At 43.0% G+C, this 18,968-nt stretch overlaps 1 protein-coding gene across 4 annotated transcripts in view; it reads left to right on the forward strand.

Annotated features, from left to right (window-relative positions):
• Window positions 1-4,855: 4,855 nt before the first annotated feature.
• SPECC1L (sperm antigen with calponin homology and coiled-coil domains 1 like) overlaps window positions 4,856-18,968 on the forward strand; it is a 108,113-nt gene continuing 94,000 nt past the window's right edge. For 2 of the 4 annotated variants that reach the window (XR_006172490.2, XM_005288605.5), the window contains exon 1: window positions 4,856-5,091. The gene's annotated coding sequence lies outside the window, so the exon portion shown is untranslated. The remainder of the gene's footprint in view (window positions 5,092-18,968) is intronic. The other 2 variants (XM_042841619.2, XM_065567923.1) reach the window with 2 other exon arrangements.

The raw sequence follows: 18,968 nt of genomic DNA on the forward strand, positions 1-18,968 counted from the left end.
AGCCTGCGTTAAGAATTCACATTTCAAATGCTTTAACTGTTTTTTCCTTTTCGGTATCGTTAATAAAAAGTTTAAAAGATTTTTAAATAATATCTTTGCCAAAATACTACGCAGGCCGAAGTCTCTGTATACCAAACCCCAGACCTCGTTTAATTAATAGTGTTTAATTTAGGACAGTGACTGGGCTACATTAACACTTTTAGTTCATATACTCCATCTAAATTATTACAACAACCCTTTGGGTACGTCTACACTTACCTCCGGGTACGGCGGCAGGCAATTGATGTTCTGGGATTGATCCCGGAAGTGCTCGCCGTCGACGCTGGTACTCCAGCTCGGTGAGAGGAGTACGCGTCATCAACGGGGGAGCCTCCCTGCCGCGTCTGGACCCGCGGTAAGTTCGGACTAAGGTACTTCGAATTCAGCTACGTTATTAACGTAGCTGAATTTGTGTACCTTAGTCCGAAGTGGGGGGTTAGTGTGGACCAGGCCTTTGTTAAGATTACCTCCAAGACCCTTTCCACTCAGCTAATCCCTTAAGGCCATATCCTTTTCTAGTTGAAGTAAATAATAAAATTCCTATTGTTGTCAACAAAACAAGTATTTGGCTCTTAATGAATGCAAGCCTAGTCTTCTTAACTACTGACGCCTTTGATATTATTTACCTGTACCTTTTCCAGGCTTCCTCTATTATGGCATCAGAAATGGGCACACCTTTCCAGGTATGTTTAATAAATGCTCTGTACAAAGTAATTACAGGACATGATTCTCCACTGTCTTGCTCCTTGTGTAGTAATTTATTCTTGTGCAAAGTGGGCGTAAAATATTGCTATTCTGGTTTGGTAGCATTTTACACCCACTTCGCACAGATGTCTAGTTCTACAGATGGGGCAAGGCCACCACACCACAATTTAATTAACTCAGTTGCCAGTTTGTTTTATAAGCATAAAAAAATGTAAATGGCAAAAGGATATTAAACTCTAAGGAAATCCTATGAGCCGAGTTGAACAAACATTGGTAGAAAATCTAAATGACAGAAAATAAAATTCAAGTGTAAAACTCATTGTTACAAATGGATCAAAACTCAATGCCTAGATTATTGTATTGGTAAACAGAATTTAATAAGATTATATCTAAATATTTCAGATATATTGCTCTGAGATGTATGTGTTAGTGACATATTTTCCTTGCTTTGGGCATGATCTTGATCTCTCTCTCTCTCATTGAAGGCAATGGAAAGACTCCCTTGATTTCAGCGAGAGTTTTGGATCAGGCCCTTTAGGAAGTTGTGATAAATAAAGTGGGGGGATAGCTCCCTTTGATAGCCAGCCAGTTAGCTGTAAAATTCCTCTTGGTAGCTGTTCTTTACTTGCTTTACCTGTAAAGGGTTAAAAAGTCCCCCAGGTAAAGGGGTAAAAAAAGTGGGCACCTGACCAAAAGAGCCAATGGGAAGGTAGAACTTTTTGAAATTGGGAAAGAAACTTTTTGCCTTTGTCTGTTATTCTCTGGGTTGGAGGGACAGAGCAGCCATGCTATAAACAGCTACGTCAGGTATGATTATAAGTCATCAGATCATGCCTAGAACTACTTACCTGAACTCCAAATGTGTAAGTAGATCAGAATGTTTAGCTAGATGTGATTAGGGTTATTTCTTTTATTTCTTATTGGCTTGTGGACTCCTCTGTGCTAACGCCAGATGCTTTTGTTTGCTTGTAACCTTTATTTGCTTGAACCCCCAAGAAAGCTATTTTGGGGTGCTTGATTTTTGGAATTGCTCTTTTAAAATCTAGCAAAAGCCTAAGTTTCAGATGTATTTTCTTTCTTTTTGTTTTTAATAAAATTTACCTTTTTTAAGAACAGGATTGTCCACCTATACAGGGCCCCTTCACATGGGGGAGAGAAAATCTGTGGGCTTTAATCCTGTCCATCCTACAATGGCCTTGTCTTGTCAGCTTCTGATCCAGCCAGGATCATCTTCCCCATAAATGAGGGATTACTTGACCTCACTAAGTCCCTATGGCATACACTGACCATGCTAACTTCCCCTGCAAAGTGAGTCAAGAAGAGGTACCAAGTATCTCCCTGGGAGTTTGACTACTCCATCCACCACAACCCAAGCTCCTTTTTCATATCAGCGATATACTAAAAGTTGAATATGAGTAAGGCAAGGGTCTGAGAAGGTATGACCTTTTTGGATCGTACTTCTCAGCTTCCCTACAACTGCGTGCGGCTAACTGCCTTCCTAACATAAGACAGAGTAACACGTACCTTGTGAAGATCCTGCAGCCAAGAGGAGCCTAAAGATATAAGGCTACATCTATGGCCACTGTGATAACAATGTGCCAGGCATCACGGCTACAGGCAGTGGGCATTCAGAGAAACATACAGGCCATGATTGAGAGTTTATTGCTTCAGGGCTCAGAGCTGCTCAGAAAGAGGACAGATGATACCCTGTACTCACCAAAGGACTCAAATACCACACTCCATTCCATTCCACAGGGAATCTGTGTATCCACCTCACCTGGATGACTAGCTGATCAGAGGCAGGTCCCAATAAGAGACTGCAACAGCCTTAGAATAAGTCTTTTCCCTGTTCTCTCAACTAGTATTCACCGTGAACTATGAAAAATCATCCCTCATGCCATCACAGACAATAGAGTTCATATGACTATGATTAACTCCCAATCAGCAAGGACCTACCACCTAGGAGACTAGTTCCAGTCTCTCCAGCATTGGCAAACAACCTAAGAACAAATCCCATATTCAGTCTTCATGAAGAAGAAAGAATGATTACTTGTCCTTCAGTAACTTTGATTCTTTGAGGTGTTGTAGAGTGTGCGTATCCCGTGACTTGCCCACCCTTCAGCCCTGTTTTTTGGAGTCCTCAGCAACACTGGCTTTGAATGGCAAGGGCACTGAGAAGCAGTCACAGATGATCGACCCTGTCTCCTTGTATGGTGCATAATGAGCTACATGATGCACGCGCGGCCCAGCTAACACCGCTTTCAAAAAAACTCCAATCTTGCATGCATGAGGTGCACGAGCATCTCAGTTGGATTAAGGCTGCCTATGACATCTTGAAGAACAATAGTTATTGTAGGATAAGTACCCATTCTTTTCTGACCAAGGATTATCACGTTACACTCATTGTTCCAAATTATAATTCTGAGCTTCAGAATCAGCACCCATGATGGTGCTTAATTTTTGTCATAAATGTAATGCTGAGTGGCATTTGAAGTGACCAAACTGAAGGATGCAAGAAAATGACAATAAATGGGAATGACAAATACTTTAGTAAAAGTGTGATGGCAATGATGTTCATCACATAGAAACAGATATAGTTTTAGTAACAGAATGCTAAATTTCTGACTTTTGTATTAAAATTTTACACAGATTTTGCTTTGGTGACCTTTTTCATTTTTGAACTAGGACACTAGGCATTTGCATTGTCAGCTAGGAGCTTGCTCTTTATAATTTACTGAGCTGTACAATGTTGCTGTTGCTACAAACAGAAGGCACATTTCTCACCAGAACATTCCTTGACTAAAGTGAGAAATGTGTTATCTAATAGTAATGCAAAATATTTTAGATAACTTTAAAACAGTAACACAAATGCTGCTATTAGTTCATGTTGATGGAGCAGCAAATAGCTTGTTTTACTGAGATAATCCATTGCCAGTTTTAAAAATCCATATCCAAAATTAAAGCAAATTTATTTTCATTTTAATATAAAATTACCTTTTTGTAGAACATGATAGTGACTCAAAGTAGAGCTGGCAGAATACTACTAATAGTACTTTTACTAAGCTAACGATAAGGAATCTTGATTGCAAGTATTGGATCTTACCAATACCAAACAGAGAACGTTTTTATGCTTATATACAGACCTCTTGAGATTGCAAGTAGGGTACCATTTATGAGGGTGTTTCTTGTGATGTGGATACTTGGTATTGACACCTCATCAATTACTGGGAGTGGACTACATCCACTCTGATTGAATTAGCCCTGTCAACACTGGTTCTCCACTTGTAAGGTAACCCCTTCTCTTCATGTATAATAATGCCTGCATCTGTAATTTTCACTCCATGCATCTGAAGAAGTGGGTTATTTACCCACGAAAGTTTATGCCTAAATACATGTGTTAGTCTTTAAGATGCCACCGGACTCCTTGTTGTTTCTGTGGATACAGATTAACACAGCTACCCCCATACTAGACGCCATCCAAACTCCCACTAATTTTTTTTCCAATTCAAACTAAACATCCCTATGGATTACACCCTATAACCCTGCTCCTACTGAGCCCATCGCCAGGAGGGAAAGGACTTTAGGCCAGCCAGGTTGTCAAGAACACAGCAACTTTTCCTCTCTCCTTCCCAGTAAGTGAGGCTGTTGAGTTTGGCTGCTACTGGAGGTGGCACTGTAACCATTTGAAGGCGTCTCAGCGTGGGCTAGAGTGACCAGATAGGTACCAATTACCGCCTACTGCCTGACGTGATTTTTCACACAGGGGATCTGGTCACCCCAGAATGAGCTGGCAGAGTAGGATGGGTCTAAGGCCTCCTCCCTCTGCTGTCTACCACTGGCTGACAAGCCCCCTTCAGGACCCCGCTTGACCAGAGCAGCCGCCAAAACCGTTCTGCCATTTGCGGCAGTGGGTCCCCAACGCAGCCGGGGCCCGAGCACGGCGGGGACCAGGCCAAACCGGTGCGAGGTCCTCGCTCACTGGGCATCAGTAAGTGGGAGGAGCCAACACCATGGCGCCTTCAGTGGGCCTGGCTCCGCCCCTCACCGTGGACCAGAGAAACAGGCGGCGCGCGCTAACGTTCCAAGCGGACCTCACCGGACGGAGTGAGACGCCGCGCATGCGCTTTTCCAACGCGCGTGCTGCGTAGTCTTGGCCTGGGCCCCGCCCCCATCCTAGCTCGGCGCTTGCGCAGTGTAGTGGCTCTGGTGAGGTGAGGGGAGGGCAGGGGAGGGGGAGTGACGACCGCCGTGACCACCCCTCCCTGCCCGGTCGCTGCTGTCGGGTCGCGGAGCGGCTTCCCCGGAGCCGGGCGTGTGACGAAGCGAGAGTGGAGGCGGCGCTGCCCGGTAAGGACCGAGCCCGGGAGCCGCCCGCTTTCCCGGAGGGGGCTCCGCGCCGTGCCGGCCACAGGCCCTGCCAGGCCCCGGGCAACTGACCGCTTCTCTGTCCCGCCCGCCGCTGCGCTGGGGCCCCTCCGCGACCTCCCTCTTCTCTGCTCCCCGCCCCGCCGCCTCGCAGCCTGCTCCCCGCTCCGGGAGCCCCCCGGCCGCCCCCCATCTTTGTCTCCTCGCTCCAGCATGTCCCCTCCCCCTCGGTCCGGGCCCAGCCCTCCCCCTAGGGCTGTCCTCCACCATCGCGCTGACAGGCGCCAGCCGGGGCTACAGCTGCCGCTGCCCGAGTTCCCTTCCTGCCGGCACCGGCACCAGTACCCCCTGGCCCGGCCTAGCCTCACTGCCCCTGCCCGGCTGTCATCCTCACCTGGCCCGGCAGACACGCGGCGAGCTCCCGCTGGGGCCGAGGGTGTCACCGCTGCCCGGGACAAGCATTCTGCACCGGGTAGGGCGTAAATAAACCATGCAGCGACAATTGAACCCAGATAGCACCATAAAGCCGGGTTCTCTACCTGTGATAGTGCTTGTGTACACTGTCATGCCAGTCAAGGTAGTGAACTCTCCCCTTCTACTCTGTGCCCTCCTTCCTCCCCCTTAACGCTCTCTGGCTGCCCTCGCTATTTCCTTACTCCTTCCACCCATCTCTTGTTTCCTTTCTTTCCTCGAGATCTTTTCCCTGGCCCCTTACTCCTTTCCCCTTATCTGTTTCTTCTCCCTCCTGTCCTTACTGCTCTTACCTGTATCCCCCTTGCCCATGTACGACTCCTTTCCATCTTCCCCGGCCTCTTCTATACAGCTATTCCCAGGGGACCTGCTGCCTAACAGCATGTGGGCTCTAGAACACTTAACTCACACATCACACTGTTTAAAAAAAAAAAGACATTAAATGAAAAAAGGTTCCTTAGTTATTAACGAAACAAAATCGACATACCCCATGGGCTACTTGTGACTTGATGGAAATAGTTATTACAGTTCTATTTAAATATTTTTATTAAGCAGCATTGTTTTCCCCAAGGTGTTGTTTTTTCCCCCCAAAGAGGCAAAGTTAGCTGAATATGTTTCCAAGAAGAGCAGTATGTCCTAATTCTACCCTATTTGTAGTGGGATTACTGTGTAATGAAGTGAAATCATCACTACCAGGACTCTAATTGTGTGTGTGGCTGCCTTTGCATATTTTTGCAGATGGGGATTCCTAAACTTTTCATGCTGTCTGAGCAACAAATATAGAGAGCAGCCTTACACACATAAATGGCAAAGAACGTACACGCTAAAGCTCATGCTCACTGTATTCCCTACTCTCGACACATTATCAGAGAAGAAATCAAGATGGTGGGGATTCAGCACCCTGCTAAGCACACCGCACTGAACTCCCTTCTCCTTACCAAAAAGCCTGGAATAGGTTGTGGATGAAGCATTCTGTCTGTGCTGGTGGTTGAAATGGTTGGCACCCTCAAAGAGAGCCTTTCTGCTAGAATGGAACTAATTATATTGTGAAGTGGTTTTACAGTGTGAATTTTGTGTGGACCGAGCCCGGGAACCACCCCCTTTCCCGGAGAGGGAAAAAGGCTAATGTAGTGCCCATCTTTTAAAAAAGGAAGGAGGAGGATCCAGGGAACTACAGGCCAGTCAGCCTCACCTCAGTCCCTGGAAAAATCATGGAGCAGGTCCTCAAGGAATCAATTATGAAGCACTTTGAGGAAAGGAAAGTGATCAGGAACAGTCAGCATGGATTCACCAAGGGGAAGTCATGCCTGACTAACCTAATTACCTTCTATGAGGAGATAACTGGCCCTGTGGATGAGGGGAAAGCAGTGAAAGTGTTATTCCTTGACTTTAGCAAAGCTTTTTATACGGTTTCCCACAGTATTCTTGCCAGCAAGTTAAATAAGCATGGGCTGGAAGAATGGACTATAAGGTGGATAGAAAGCTAGCTAGATCATCTGGCTCAACGGGTAGTGATCAATGGCTCCATGTCTAGTTGGCAGCCGGTATTAAACGGAGTGCCCCAAGGATCAGTCCTGGGTCCGGTTTTGTTCAATATCTTCATTAATGACCTGGAGGCAGGGCCTGCGCTTCCACTAGGCGACCCTAGGCGGTCGCCTAGGGCGGCAGGATTTGGGGAGGTGGCATTCCGCCATCCTCGGCGGAAATTCGGCGGCGGAGGGTCCTTCCGCTCTGGGTCTTCGGCGGAAATTCGGCAGCGGGTCCTTCACTGCTCTGGGACCCGCCGCCGAAGTGCCCCAAAGACGCGGAGCGGAAGGACCCCCCGCCGCCGAAGGCTCAGGAGCTCTGCTGCCTAAGGCGGCAAAAACCCTGGCGCCGCTCCTGTCTGGAGGATGGTGTGGATTGCACCCTCAGCAAGTTTGCACCCTCAGCAGATGACACTAAACTGAGAGGAGTGGTAGATAGGGTAGGGTAGGGATAGGATACAGAGGGACCTAGACAAATTAGAGGATTGGGCCAAAAGAAATCTGATGAGGTTCAACAAGGACAAGTGCAGAGTCCTGCACTTAGGAAGAAAGAATCCCATGCACTGCTATAGACTAGGGACAGAGTGGCTAGACAGCAGTTCTGCAGAAAAGGACCTAGAGGTTACAGTGGACAAGAAGCTAGATATGAGTCAACAGTGTGCCCTTGTTGCCAAGAAGGCTAACAGCATTTTGGGCTGTGTAAGTAGGGGCATTGCCAGCAGATAGAGGGACGTGATCATTCTGCTCTATTCGGCATTGGTGAGGCCTCATCTGGAGTACTGTGTCCAGCTTTGGGCCCCACAGTACAGGAAGGATGTGGAAAAATTGGAAAGAGTCTAGCGGAGGGCAACAAAAATGATTAGGGGGCTGGAGCACATGATTTATGAGGAGAGGCTGAGAGAACTGGGATTATTTAGTCTGCAGAAGAGAAGAATGAGGTGGGATTTGATAGAACAAAGAGTAATGGTCTCAACTTGCAGTGGGGGAGGTTTAGATTGGATATTAGGAAAAACTTTTTCACTAGGAGGGTGGTGAAGCACTGGAATGGGTTACCTAGGGAGGTGGTGGAATCTCCTTCCTTAGAGGTTTTTAAGGTCAGGCTTGACAAAGCCCTGTCTGGGATGATGTAGTTGGTGTTGGTCCTGCTTTGAGCAGGGGGTTTGACTAGATGACCTCATGAGGTCCCTTCCAACCCTGATATTCTATGATTAGGGCTCTTGAACATTTTTCTCCCCATGGTTGGTAACACCAGTTCTTCTTCATCAAAGTAAACAACTTTGGGAGACATAGTATAGACTGGCTATTGCTGGTGTTAACACCATGTTGACTATAAAATAGTCCTGAAAGTGGCTTCCCCACCCTTGCTTGGGTTTTTTTGTTTTTGTTTTTGTTTTACCTTAGCAACATAAGGAGTATCAAGTCCAGTCATCCTTGATTTTGTTGGAGGACCTTTGAGGTGTCTTGGGGATACTTGTGAATACCATAGGTGTTGTATCTCTAACAAAGTTTTCCTTTTTTCCAAAAAATGAATTATTGTAGATGTTAATAGAAAAACCCAAACCAGTTTTAAGTAGTTTGCCTAAGAATCCATCTCCCGCTCAGTTTTTACTCCCTTGGCTCTTGTAATGTCACCATTTTGTTATTTCTCCAGTCGCTTTAGTCAGCAGCCTGGGATTTGAATTTCTGTGTAAAACAGAGTTGCATTGGGGTGCATTATATTTAAATGAATGGATTTGGAATTATTATGAGACATGATTGCATGCAAATTTCCCAATTCTGGTTATGCAAAAATCCAGCCTTTTGAAGCAAATGCCCTGAGAAAAGGGTTTTTGCTGATTACCTGTTACCAAAAGCTAAGATCAAAGGCCCAAGCTGCATAAAGAAATGCCTGATCTTCCCATCCTGTGTTCTGGTTTTGAATCTGAGACAGTTATGAACTTGTAACAATGGGAAAAACCCATTTGTGTGTTTTGAAGGACTGAAACCTACCAGAGCCAGGGGTTGCTGTTTGGGTGACCTCTGGTATGTATGTCTAAGGTTCTTTTATTGTTTTTAATGGTTCTCTGTAATGCATTAAGAATAAATGTGCTTGCTTATAAAGAGCTGTGTGATAACTTATATGTAGGGTCATGATGCTGTTAGCCTTTGGAAAGAAAGTAAAGTGCAGATGCTGGCCTGTTTAGGCAGTCTGGCTTGCTGGGAACATCACAGTGTAGGCAGAGAACTGTGCAGACTGGAAATACCCCGGTCCGGAGGGAAAGAGACATGGGTCTCTAGCCAAGAGAGGTGATAGCTGGAGAGCCAGGAACCCAGAATGGGTGCCCTTGAGGGTCCATGGAGGGGGAATACAGGTTCAGTTACCGTGAACTGTGATGCCAGGATCTTTAATTTTTCATGGATTGCTTTTTGTGTTGTACGGTGCTATTCACCTGCCCTGGAATTTATCCCCACCACTCCAGTGTGAACTAGCCCAAATTTTGTAATCTTCTAGGCACTTTGTAAAAGACATCTTTTTGATAGGGTTTGAGGAGAGGGCTGAAGGGTGTGCTTCCCATAATGATGAAGGGTTGGAAATTAGTTTATGTATGTGCCTGGCAGGCCAAGTTCCTGTTGAAATGATTATTTTAGTTCTTCTGGAATTTCACTGTATTGTATAATGTGTTAGGGCACCTAGAGCATTTCATAGGTCTGGTCTCTGTTACCTTTTTAAGTTTAAATAAATAATAGTACTTGTAGGTGATCTGCTTTTTTGGCTGCTTTGTTTTCAAAAGGAGTTTTCTGGTTGCTTTTTACTTTTTAAAGCAAGGAATCCTTTACTATACTTCTGTTTAGAAATTCTGTTCTTTATTTGGCCTCTTGTTTGTACCTTTGGATTCTAACTAGCAAATATTGGCTCTAATCCTACAAATGCTTAAGCAAAGGTGTAACATTACTATTGTGAGTAAACCCATATGCTTCAATGGGAAAAAATCATGTGAATAATGTTAAGCGTGTTCTTCAGTGTTTGTTTTTGATTACCCTAAAGATTTAATCTTTTTTAGTAATACACTTATAATGAAGAAGAAAAAGATAATTGGCTGTAGAGATTGAATGAGTTTGAGGCTATGATTATGTGTATAGTCACAAGGAAAGTGTACTTATTCTGCTTTGATGGACTAATTTAAATTAAAATTACTTGGGAATTCACCATTGGGAGTACTTATTATTTAATACAACTTGCAGGTGGTGGTTGGCTGCTGCATCTGAGCAGACACTGCAAATAATGTGGCGTCTAAACTTTTTACACGCACACAATTACATTCCTCTTCATAAGTAAGAGGACAATTGTGTTAATCATTTTTATTCTCTTATGTGGTAACAATAGTTACTTTGATTTTTATCTTTGTACCTAATGTCGGAATACGTCAGAATTAGTTCTTGTATATAACCAACATTATGTTCCAAAGAAACCACAGAGCAAACTACCCAGAAATTAAACAGGGAAAGAAATGTTGTATGGGTGTAAATTACAGGATCAGATCCTAGGTTTGCTCACTGCATAGAAAACAGGGAAGATTCTAGGATGAGGCACTTCTAACATCTTGTTAGGTGCTGTAAAGAAATACGATCTTCTAGGAAGAATATTTAGGTGAAGCACACCCATGTTCCTTACATACTTAATCTTTTAAACTTGGCTTCATTGCTAAGACTTAGACAAAATTTACATCTGTTTTCATACTGAATGTATGTCAATTTTGCAACTCTTCTTGCATCTTTTTGCAAAATTGCAGTCAAACTAGTGGACATCCTGGCATAAATTGGTGAGTGTGAGTGCATATAAATCAGCATGCACTCTTTTACTGTCCATTCCCTACAGTTGAAATGCTAGATTGTCATATTTTGCTACATTCACATTTTTGATCATGTTAAAAAAACCTAGACATCTGAATAACTATCAGAGGGGTAGCCGTGTTAGTCTGTATCCACAAAAACAACGAGGAGTCCGGTGTTAGTCTTTAAGGTGTTACCGGACTTCTCGTTGTCTTTCTGAATAACTATGTATCTTGAAGCCAATTGAAATGGTTGTTGGTAATTTTGTAATTAGACATCAGTTATGTTAGTTTAATTTTCTTTGTGTTCCCTTTTTTAATCTAAAAGTTTACTTGACTTGGATCATTGCTTGAACCAATGTTCATTACAAATTAAGACATTATGTAATCAATATACACAGAGACTGATGGTCTCTTCATTAAACAATGAAAAGGAATTTATTTTTTCTTTCCTTTCTGCACTCTTGTACAGGGGAACTACTTTTTTGTCAGTGGAAAATAAACCTTTGGCTGCTTGAAAACAGTCTTGAAAAGACTTTTGGCCAAGAGTTTGAAATTCTTAGAACTCTTTGTTTAAATGTATAGGAAAGTTTCATTCTTAATTAAAAGCAGACATTGGTGTTGACACATGGGGCATTCTTTAAAAACTGTGATATGGAATTTCCTCAGTATTTTGGGGGGGAATGGATGAGAGTCTTCAGCATATTTTCCTGTACAAAGGACAATGCTAAAACTTGGGCAATCTTAAAATTAACAAGCCTTAACTGAAATAGAAACGTCTGTAAAAATGATCCAGTAAAGTTTGACGTTTCTAGGGTTAGAGGTAACTGGTTTTACTTTTTCTTGCATTACTAAGTTCCAATGATCTTTTTTCAGCAAGCAGTCCCTGAAGTTTGACAGCAGTTACTTTAACTGCGTATCCATCGAGCAGGAGAATTTTCTTACCTTTTGTTCTTACCCTCCCTTGCTCACTAGATATGGCTTTGCTTTTCCTAAACAAATATCCCTCTGTTTCTGTAATTCCCTACCTGTTGGACATCACAAAGTCATATGGTAAATATTGTCATCATATGGAGGGATTTGTTAGTGCAGTCCCTCAAGTTTTCTTTGGGAAAGCCCATGTGGTATGTTCTACTTTATGGGCATCATGGTCATGCTGTATTGCCACAAATTGATAGAACAAGTTTACTTGCTTGCTCTTCACTGTGATTTGAAGATGAAAAAAATAAGATGAGTTGACCTCTGTTTCTCCCCCTACCCAAAGAAAAAGCAAATAGAATTTTACAAAGCAGCTTTGTCTTGGCTTGATGAGAGTGGGTAAAGACTTAAATATGGGTCTTGAAGATGGTGTATTCGCTTTATTATGGATTCAAATGTTGGAAGCTATACCATCAAATTCCCTTTGGACCCTCTCATCTTAATGATAATCTAGCACTTAGACAAGATAAATATTAGATGGGGTGCACCTCTAGATTCTGTTATTCCTTTGCTCTTTTTGACAAAAATTAAGATATTACAAATGGCTTAATTCTCTTATGTACACCTTCCACTGCTGCCCCATTCTCTCCTGCTTATCTAGTACAGAATTAGCAGGGATGATTTTCTCAACTGTAAGGTCATCCTTTATTCTTTCCTGTGAGAAGGATGAGCCTCCTCTTGGGCTGAATAAAGTTTTAAAGGTGACCTTGCACTACTGCTGAAGAATGGAGGCATATATCATTATTCCACTTTACAAATGAAAACCAAAGCACAAAGAGATAGTGATTTGCCCAGGTTCTTAGAGAAACTCATAGCAGAGCTAGGAACAGAACCCTGTATTCTGCTGTAATAGTTTATATGTAATGATGGAATGCCTCATGTCTCATATGATAGTGCTTATGAGAAAAATTACTTCAATATATATGCTTAATTACACTAAATTAGGTCACTCAGGCCTACCCTCCTTTGTCCATTGCTTTGAATTTTACAGATGTGATAGTATAAAATATTAGGCCCATATTATAGAAAAGAGAATAGTCACTGAAAGGCTGACTGACTTGTCCTGTGGGATAGTACATTAGGCCTCTGCCTATAAGCCAAAAGACATGTTCTACTCCTCAGTCTGATGCTTACTTCCTGTATACTCTTGGGAACCTCTTACCCCATTTATAAAATTAGGATATTTTTATGAGCTGGATGAACCTTGTTATTGGTTCTTAAAACCTTATTTAAGTTGATAAGTGTGAACTCGCCCTTCAATTAACTGTAAACATAAGCCCCACCTAGGACAAAAGGTGTGTGTGAACCTGCCTAGGAGCTTTTGGGCTGAGTATCATTTTGGGTAGGTGTGTTTGGGAATGTGAGAGAACACACAGATACTGAGGTCACAGACAAGAACAGAGAGAGAGGCATAGGAAAAGAGACAAGGAAAAGCCAAGCAGAAGTATGGAAGATCTAGGGAGAATGATTTTTGGGTCTGATGTTGGCTAAAGGGGCCTTGGGGGGCTGGTAATCTAAGAAACTGTTCTTGGTTGCTTCTGCATTCAGAGACCGAGGACTTTGAAATAGTCTTATATACAAGAACTGTACAAAGAAATACCTAGCTACCACCAATTTCTACACCTAACTGGAACATCCCCAGAGGCCCCAACTTTGACTAGCTGCTCAGGTCAAAATGGGTGTAACAATATTAATGCTTTACCAGGGTCTGAATATTAAATAGAAATATTTTATAGTTCTTAATAAATTCAGCAGTTGCCTGCCCTCTACAGGTTGGAGGAGTACAGAACACCGCATGGTATAGTATCAGAGGGGTAGCCGTGTTAGTCTGAATCTGTAAAAAGCAACAGAGGGTCCTGTGGCACCTTTGAGACTAACAGAAGTACTGGGAGCATAAGCTTTCATGGGTAAGAACCTCACTTCTTCAGATGCAAGACATGGTATAGTACTGTACAAACATTCTTTAGCATGTCCTATGTCTGTTTCCTTCCAGACAATCTGGAGGAGGTGGGAGATTTTTATGTTATATAAAAGAGAATAGATTAGGTTTCAGGAAGAGAGTGTTTTTTTTTTTTTTATTAAGAAAATGAGAAGCTATCCATAGAAAAGGAGTGTTCAGGCCTTGTTGGAGGAGATTGTGTAGTGGTCTGAACATAAAGCTTGCTAAGGGGTTCCAAAGAGGATGGATCTAGACTGTTCTCAGTGGTAGCAGATGACAGAATAAGGAGTAATGGTCTCAAGTTGCAGTGGGGGAGGTTTAGGTTGGATATTAGGAAAAACTTTTTCACTAGGAGAGTGGTGAAGCACTGGAATGAGTTACCTAGGGAGGTGGTGGAATCTCCTTCCTTAGAGGTTTTTAAGGTCAGGCTTGACAAAGCCCTGGCTGGGATGATTTAGTTGGGGATTGGTCCTGCTTTGAACATGGGGTTGGACTAGATGACCTCCTGAGTTCCCTTCCAACCCTGATATTCTATGATTCTAAATATTTACTCTCAATGAATCAGTCAATAAAGATATGCTTTATGGGGATGCAAACTAAGCCCAGGAAGGGTTTACTTGCATTCTCAAGTTAGACACAGTAAGTTCCAGGCTGTTTACTATGTAGATTTTTCAGATCAGGCTTTAAAATATGAAAGTCTGTTTGCTGTTTGTGAAGCATTCTGCAAGAATGGGGGTTTGCTTTTGTCATTTCATGAAACTTTTTTCCTCTCCAACTGTTGTGCAGTATTCTGTGTCAGTTGCTTCTACTCCTAGAGTTTCATTGCACTGTATGTACACCTCTACCCCGATATAATGCGACCCGATATAACACGAATTCGGATATAACGTGGTAAAGCAGTGCTCGGGGGGGTGGGGGGGAGCTGCGCACTCCGGCGGATCAAAGCAAGTTCGATATAAAGTGGTTTCACCTACAACATAAGATTTTTTGGCTCCCAAGGACAGCGTTCTATCGGGGTTGAGGTGTATATATAACTTGTAAAGTGTTTTAGGAAGAAAGGTTCTATGTATGTTTAAAATACACTTGCAGTATACTCCATAAGAACAGAACACGTTAGGCAGCTGTTACAGTTTCTCCCCTCTCTCTCCAAGGAAACTCTTAGGCTAACGATAGTGATTAGTAATTACTAATTCTAAATTGGGGCAGTACTGGCATGAATGTAGCTAAAACAAAGCAAGTTACTGGTGAGTAACCAGAGAAGGCCTCTGTCATGGGCAACTAGATTCCAGTGGCCTCGGTTAAGGATCATGTTCTTATGGAATCAGTAAAATAGTTCTAGAATATGGAATTCGCATACACTGTTGTCAGTTCTTTGCCAGCCAGAAATTCCAAAGTTCTGGAGACTGTGGCCTCTTCTTTTTTTTTTTTTTTTTAAATGGAATTTCCTTTCACTTCCTTCTGCAGGGCAAGTTAGAGAGATGCTGGAGGAGGAGCTCAGTGGGTTTCTGTCAGCTCTGTAAGCAGCAGCAGGAGGGAGCAGGGAGCTCAGAGCTGGGTTCAGTAACCAATCTTGAGCCCCCCTACAGTGTTCACCCTCCCTTCTTTGCCATCTTTTTTTGGGGGGGGGTGTTTCTCCCCTATTCCCCAGTCTACACAAAAAATATATCTGCATGTCTGCATAGTGGTGGTGGTGATTTACAAATGCACCTTGCTAGACCTATTTCTCTCCCTTCCCCAATTCTGGGATGGGAGGAGATCATAGAATCATAGGCTTTAAGGTCAGAAGGGACCATTATGATCATCTAGTCTGACCTCCTGCATAAAGCAGGCATAGAATCTCACCCACCCACTCACTCCTGTAACAAACCCCTAACCTATGTCTGAGTTATTGAAGTCCTCAAATCGTGGTTTAAAGACCTTAAGGTGCAGAGAATCCTCCAGCAAGTGACCCGTGCCCTATGCTTCCCATTCCCTCCAGACTGCTCCAGGTTTTGGGATTGGGGATGGCACAGGTGGTCCGTTTACCTGATAAGTCTGTCACCTCTCCCTTGTCGCCCCTCTACAACCTGCATCAGATTATTTTTTTGGCACAAGTGCTCCTTTTACATTGGCCTTAGGGCTGCGAAAGCCTGTTTAGGCAGCAATTGCTGCTCATGCTGGCTTTGCCCCTGCTGCTGATATAGGAGTCTGCCTGGGTGGGGCTTCAGACTGGAGAAAGGAGAGGTTCAGGTATGGGGCCCTTAAATACAGAAATAAAATTTCTTAAAAGGTAAACACTGGCCACTTACTCTGACCATTACTTTTGTGAGGAGTTATGTCAGTGAGTGAAAATCACACTGTAAAGGACATTGTCAGCTTGAAGTCTAGTCATTTAAAAAACGAATTTAAAGTTTTAGTTTTAAGTCCAGCACCTGCCCCTGAGTTATCCTGCCAGTTTTTGTGGTCTTACAATTGCATATTTTTATCTTTTAAAAAATGCTTCTCTTTCAGTTTTGCTGTGTAAAACACTCATACCTGCAGGGGGAATTGACAGCTGGTAAGTGGGGACCTGACTATACACACAGTGCAGTAAGCAATCAAATGAGCAAAAGTGGGGTGGGAGGGGGAGTACTTTTCTCTCTCCTGGTTACCTGATGCTCATCATCACTCATCTTAGGTGTTACTTGTAACAATAGAAAGAAAAAACATTTTCAGAGTGTAATTTTTAGGTTGACCAGGTCCTTTATTAAATTAACAACTTTTTTAGCTAAAGCAGGCCAGTCAGTCATTGGTCAGATGTGTGTTAACATGCTAAAACTGGAACTCTTTTCTACCCACCAGTGCTATTAACCCAGAAAACCCAGTCTTCAGAGTAATCGTTGATTAATTTTCCATGAAAATGCAGCCTAAGGCTCTTGCTGAGGACTACATTTTTTGTTGTCTGTGTAATACTTTCATGACCTGAAATGGAGCTGTAACTGATATTCTGAAACTGTGTGTATGATTTCAACTGCTGGCCCATTTTTGCTAGTTTGAATATAACTTTTAAATCTACCAATGGGATATGGAAAACAATAACATTAAACAGAGCTTTGTTTTGCTGTTGGTATGACAGAAACCTTAAAGGAGAAACATGCCGCACTTTACATTTCTTCCTTCTTGTTACTGTGGGTTTTTGACCATTAAACTTTATTGTTTCAGTTTGCATTATAGTGGGCTTATATATGCATTCAAATACACCTACAAATCTGTATACTAGTTTTGTACTGTGGACTGTATTCTAAGTCACTGGTGTAGCACTTTTGAGTAATAATTATTCCTTAGTTCCATTAACTCACTTGGAATTTTTTCCTCATCTCCAGTTTTAATTCCAGCAAGAAATGGATTTGTTAGTGTTCCCTATCAAATTTTCTTGGAAAATCCATTCAGAAACAAAAGGAAGCCTTCTGTAATAGTTTCTACTGGTGCACTTCCTATCTACAAAGCTGTTATAGGGATATAATCATCTTAAATTTGTTTTAAAATAATATACATTTGGAATCCTTTTGTGAGCATTCTGTATTTTGAAATTCAGTTTCCAGAAAAATTAGCTGAACTTTTTAATGGCAGAATTTGAGTTAACTAGAAGCAGTCACTCTTTTTTCTCCAGTGTCTTGAAATACCTGCTAGTTAAAATATAATACCATCTTAAAAACAAGAATGAATTATTTTGTTTTATTAAAAGATAGAACACAGTTCATCATAAGCTAGGCAGTCCTTTTGTGAATGTTTCTATCACTTGTCTGGAATGCTAAGTATTAGCAGCCGTTAAACATTGCTCACAGTGACATGGGGCTTAAATTTTCTCCAAACAAGGAGTAAGGAAATCAGGGTGCATAGCGTCTAGTTTTTGCGCAGTGATTATTCCACAATTTATAGAGAAATGTACTTTTTAGTTTGTGCCCCCAAAATAAGTAGTAATTCAGACACTTCATTCTTAATTTGTATTTTCTGAAGTCTTGGTTCCCTGTACAAACCTATTAAAAAGAAACTACATGAACTTCTAGGGAGCTCAGAAATGATGAGAGTTTCTTCCTTCCCTGTCTCTCTACTTAGAGGCAAGGTTCAAAGTACTTGTGGAGCTCATGGGCTGAAAGTATAAGCTACATCTGCAACAGCACTAAGAGCTGGAATTCATTGCATTTGTGTGTAGTACATGCAGTCCTTGACTTTACTACATTCGACTTATGATGAACGGCACTTGTGATGTTTCTGAATTGACCCCGATTCAACTTACAGCAATTGGTTTAGACTTTACAATGCTCGGTCCCAGATTGGAGTGTGTTGCGGTTCCAAGTTACAATGTTTCAACTTAAAACACAATTTTCAGGAACCAATTGTGTCATAAGTCCGAGGACTGCCTGTATATCAATTCACTGGGAGGCCCATAGTTTGCCCAGAAATTCCTGTCTATGTTCCTGCATGGGGAGTTTCAGCAGAATGTGGCGCTCTATTGTGAAGGGGGCTGCAAAACCTCCCGTGCCTAGACTTTCCTTCCCCCACCTCAGTAGCCTTCTGTGACTGCTCAGTTGGCCACAGTTTGTCCTTAATTGTTTATTTTGAAATTTTACACTGCTAGAGGTGAATGGCTTTTGGGGCAGGGAATGTATGGATGTGCATATGAAATGACAGTTACTCCTGGGGGAGTTCTGCGCCAGTGCACATATGCAGAATTCCTGTCCGCTGCAGATTTCTTTGCTTCCCTGCAGAAAAATTACTTTCTGACGAGGAAACAAAGGGAAGCCATAAGAGTGGTCACATGCCCCTCCCCAGCAGCATGGGCAAGTCGTTTCAGGCACCTGAAGCAGCTGGTGGATAGGTAAATCGCTGCTGGGTGGGCGGGGCTTGGGATGGCCCAGCCAGGGCTGAGTCAGACCCACTGGGAGCCAGGGCCAGGTCAGATCAATCCCTTGTCCTTCCTTGCCAACTTCCACCCCTTCACCGAGATCACCCCCTGCATCCGGACCTCCCCCCCGCCGATTCCCACTGCTGCACCCAGGCCACCCTCGCTTAGCCTTCCGCACTCAAACTCCCACCCCAACGAGCCCTACCCCCTATGCATCTGGACCACCCCGATGAGCATCCTGCCCCCCTCCCACCCTACTGAGCCCCAACCAG

This window comes from Chrysemys picta, chromosome 15 (genome assembly GCF_011386835.1).
Source record: "Chrysemys picta bellii isolate R12L10 chromosome 15, ASM1138683v2, whole genome shotgun sequence".
Taxonomy (NCBI): Eukaryota; Metazoa; Chordata; order Testudines; family Emydidae; genus Chrysemys; species Chrysemys picta.